At 36.2% G+C, this 4,909-nt stretch overlaps 1 pseudogene; it reads left to right on the forward strand.

Annotated features, from left to right (window-relative positions):
• Positions 1-2,847: 2,847 nt before the first annotated feature.
• LOC149375640 (solute carrier family 13 member 2 pseudogene) lies at positions 2,848-3,351 on the forward strand (annotated as a pseudogene).
• The last annotated feature ends 1,558 nt before the right edge of the window (positions 3,352-4,909 follow it).

A 4,909-nucleotide genomic window follows, 5' to 3' on the forward strand; every position in this document is an offset into this window, starting at 1 on the left:
CAAATAAAAATGATTACTCTCACATCGATTGTTAAGTACACATGAATGGTAAAATGAAATTTAAATATTGATGCAGCAAATAAAAGGCCCAAAACATCATCGGAGGGTCTGGTGACTTTAAAATCAATTGAGACTAAAATGCCCTGGAGTTTATTGTTTTTGATTGGAGCAGGCGTCGCCTTATCAGATGGTATGAAAGAATCTCGTCTAGCAAGAAATTTTGATGATGCTATGAAACCTCTATTGGGCGATGAGAACTGGTATCTTTTAGTATACGAAGTTCTTGCTATCGTGGGTGTAGTCACGAACATCACACCCGACGTAGTGACCGCAAACATTATGCTGCCTATTATTGCTTCTGTGGTACTAAATTTTCTTATACTTTTTTATGCATAATGTACTTAAATTTTATTATTCGTGCAAATTGCGTATTTCAAAACTATATTCTATAAAATTAATAACACTAATATAGTTGTAAGAATTATTAATGGCACATCAATCAATTTTTTTTACAGAGTATTTCTGTAGCAGTGAACCCGCTATTCCTCATGGTACCAGCAGCGCTGATGTGCTCATACTCGTTTTATTCGCCTTTGGGAACATCATCAACGGCTATTCTAGCCACTTCAGGACATTTATCAGTGAAGAGTCTTATACTCCGTGGATTGGGCCCTGCAACCATCAGTTTCATTCCGTTACCGTATTTGTATTATAAATTTGGTAGTCGACTCGTTTACCACGATGGTATAAAATTTTTGTACTGGGCCCACCATAAGAATACTATTGATGATACGTATTTAATGGTTAATGACTGCGACTTTATGACCACAGTTCAATGAAAAAATATTTGATATCTGGTTTAGATTTACGTGCCCTCCTATATTAAATGCTTAAAAATTATGGTTTGTGTGTACACGATTAAATTTCTTATCAATAGTAGAATCGGCGATTTTTATTAAATTATTGTATTTCACTTTACTACTTAAAAAATTAGACTATAAGACTAATTTAAGTAAAACAAATTGCATGCTGTAGGTACCTACACTCTGTGTGAAGTGAAGTTTCGCTTGAACATCCTTAGTCATATTTAAAAAAGGGTAAGATAGTGCAAAGAAAAACTATTGTTACTTTATTTAAGTACTTTGTATACTTTCTACACACGTGGAAATGTGTTAAAAAATAACAGTAAGATTTTGAAACCCTGAAGTTGTATACCTATATTATCTGTTTTTTAAGGGTAGTTTTTTTTTTTTTTTTTTTTTTTTTTCCAACACTGCTAATCAGTTACGTTTTCAATATGAATTATTCTTCATTAGCTAACCTTTTTTTAACAGTTAAACTAATTTCCAGGGGAAAAGAATTTTTATAATATAATTAATATATATTTACACAACATGTACGGAAAAGAAGATAAGTGATAGACATTCACGAGTGGACGGAGTTTCTGGGAGTAAGTACCAGTTGATGGCATGGCATGGTCTAATTAGCTATGAGTCTGTCTGTCATTTGGCTCCACTTATCACTTTAATTAACTCATATTCTTATGAGAATGTGAAGAATTTTTGTCGACAACGGCCGCTTTAACTATTTTTCATTTTTCTCCATAAGATTTAACGCAGAAATTTAATGAAATTGAGGGAAACACCATAGAAGCGCACAAAGAATAGGCCACCAGCATGACTGTCACAAGAGTTTTTTAGAATCATCCCGCACGAGTTGCCTACAAGATTGACCGTAATAGTGTGTAAAAAATACTTATTTTTAATTCACTAATACAAAATAATTTATGTGAGTACATCCACAAAAAAATTCCGTTTTTGTCCCTGATTTATGAATGAAATTTTCTTTTTTTTTTTTTTTTTTTTTTTTTTTTTTTTTAGGTACCCCCTTGAAACCGGGCTCATTTTGTTCCCAATGTTATGCACTAGGAGGAAAGGGTCATGAACAGGGATTTCAGTGGTGGTGACACTCTTTCTCCGCCATTCACATGCTATTATTATATGTATAAATATCGTATGTATGGATATACATTTTGCATGTAAATCGTGGAAAAAGGGTGCCCACTACCACTGAAATCCTTGTTTATGATTTTTTGTTAAAAAAGTAGAGTTTTTTCCTTCCAGACTTTGATCGCACACTCTCCACCCTAGCAGTCATTGTTCTTATACTTAGTTTTTCTAAATGAGCTTTAAAACAAGCGTTTGTCATTTATTGTATTAAGATATTCACGATATACTTCCTCATGTGTTGCGTATTTTTATCCATAACCAAAAAATATTGTCAAATACCTATCTGCTTACGACTGATTTCTTTTATAAGTACATAACTGAAAGTAGACAAATCATACATTTATAACTAAGAATAACTAACGCGTTCTTCAATAATGATGTATACAGTTTTATCAGTTAATAATTTCACTCGTTATAAGTTTATTTAAACAAGTTATATAAACTGTTATTGGCATTTTTAGATCGGATGACGAAGTAAAATCTACATTGTGGAAGTTTGGTTATTTTTTCAAACTTTACTGGAAAAGTACGTTTACGATTATTTGGCCCCTAATACTTTTGTCGCTCTTCATCGAGTACGAAAATTCCCCGGTAATGTATTCAAATTTCAAAGATACAATAAAGCCCTAACTTCTATAGCCACTGCTACACGCGACAATGCACGAACACATGAAAAAAAAAAAAATCACTGAGTAAATAGCTTCAATTTTGAAGTTCATACAAACATTACTTTGTCACATCGTGTCCACACACAATACATACATTTGCGACGTTGAGACGAATTAAATGTTTTAAACTCTTTTACTAGAACACTAAATGCGGTTACGTCGTTCTGGTGATGGTCGGGTACTGGGTGACGCAGTGCCTACCAGTGGGGGTGACGTCCCTTTTGCCTTTACTGCTGTTCCCATGCCTCGACATACTAAACTTCAAAGATACCGGCACGTGTTACATAAACGACGCGATAATGCTCTTTATTGGCAGCCTAATTTTTGCCACCGCCATCGAGGACAGTAACCTCCACATGCGCATTGCCCTCAAGGTTATGCAGGTCTTCAGCTACAACCACTACTATTTGATCGCTGGGGTGATTCTGGTCACTTATTTCCTATCAATGTGGATCACCAGCACCACGGCCACTTTTATGATGATGCCCATTTTTTTTGACGTGTTGGGCGAACTCGAAAGGGTACGTGTGACGATATATTATACGCAAGCGTATTCTCAACGATTTATTCTTTGGTATCCGAAATGTGTGTCATTTTTTGCTTCTCTTTTCACACAGGAGGGACTTGGGAACGTGTTTGTCAACATCGAAAGCCTCGGCAATCCAAACAGGTGAGGAAATTATTGACATTGGATTTTGTTAGACTTTTTCAAGATGAAATGCTATATGCGCAAGGAATTTCGTAAAAAACGACTAATCAATTTTAACACAATTTTGTCTTCGTATGCGTCACAGCCAACCAAAACCATCAAAATTGACAATGACATACCTCATGGGAACGGCATACGCGGCGATATTTGGCGGTTCTTCGACTCTCATCGGTTCAGCCTCGAACCTCGCCTTCAAGGGTATTTTCGAAAAAATCTTTTTGTGCGCCCCGAAAATCGGGTTTGGGCAGTGGATGATGTTTGCGGTTCCCTTGTCACTCCTCAATCTCTGTTTCACTTGGATATATGTGGTCAGTTTCTTGTTCTTCGCCACACTACCAACGAATGACCAAAACGCCCAGAGTTACGCGGCGATGAAGGGCCAAATTAGAAACGTCATAAAACGGGTTATTCACCTATTTCATTTACATTTAGATCAGATGCCTCTTGATTACTTATTTTCAACTTTTAGTTAAAATTTAAAAATGTATTCGCGCAGGTTATGAAAGCAAAGAGCGAAAGTCTGGGAAAGATGACCAGTCACGAGTTGGGCGTTGCCATTATGTTTGTTCTCTTCATCATATTGTTGGTCACGCGCGAGCCCGGATTCATGCCTGGATGGACCAGTATCTTGCCAGGAAAGTGAGTTTTTTTAAATACGTATTTCCATACGTTTCTCCAAAAAAAATTTGGTTTCTCTCCCGAATGCTACCAATCAAAATATGTCTACACCGACATTGTGTACAATCGTATTCGCTTTGAGCGCGATTCCGAAATCGCACCCCCACTGGGCACTTTGAGAACGATTGGTAGTGATTAGAAAAGGACAGTACTATGAATTCATTTCCACATGCTTGTATAAAATCGACATTTAAGGGTTGGCCACCTGGTGAATGGAGCCGGAAGCTCGATTTCATAATAATCACATTCTAACGTAATGACGACCAATCGTTCTCAAAGTCTCCAGTGGGGGCGCGATTTCGGAATTGCGCTCAAAGCGAATACTTTCAGTTTTGTGGTGTCCAGTGTTTAGAAGTATAGAACCCAAAATTTATCTAGTAACGTAATTGTTTTATTGATCGATCCCTTACTTTTTCAAACAGAGAAATTCCAGACTCAACTCCGATCTTCGTAGTATCTCTTTTAATGTTTTTCATCCCAAAAGATCTCAAATTTCTACATGTTTGTACCAGCAATCGTAAGTTACGCTTTGTTTTGTCATAAACTTATAAGTATATTAATTGAAGGAGTTGAGTAAACTTGATATACTTATGCGTTTCGATTATACAGCACCTAATTTTTTTTTACCCAAATAAGATTTCGATCGAGGTAGTCTAAAATGCGTAAGTAATACATGTCAATAACATACTCAGTACAAAATGTTTATTTAGGAAACAAAAGGCCCACGCTATCATCGGAGAGTCTTGTTGCGTGGAAATCATTTGAAGTTAAATTATCCTGGAGTTTGATGCTTCTATTGGGATCTGGTTTTGCCATATCAGAGGCCATGGTAAAATCTCGTCTAG

This window comes from Copidosoma floridanum, unplaced genomic scaffold, assembly GCF_036245765.1.
Source record: "Copidosoma floridanum isolate Cflo_tuat_1 unplaced genomic scaffold, Cflo_Japanese_pri ptg000006l, whole genome shotgun sequence".
Classification (NCBI taxonomy): Eukaryota; Metazoa; Arthropoda; class Insecta; order Hymenoptera; family Encyrtidae; genus Copidosoma; species Copidosoma floridanum.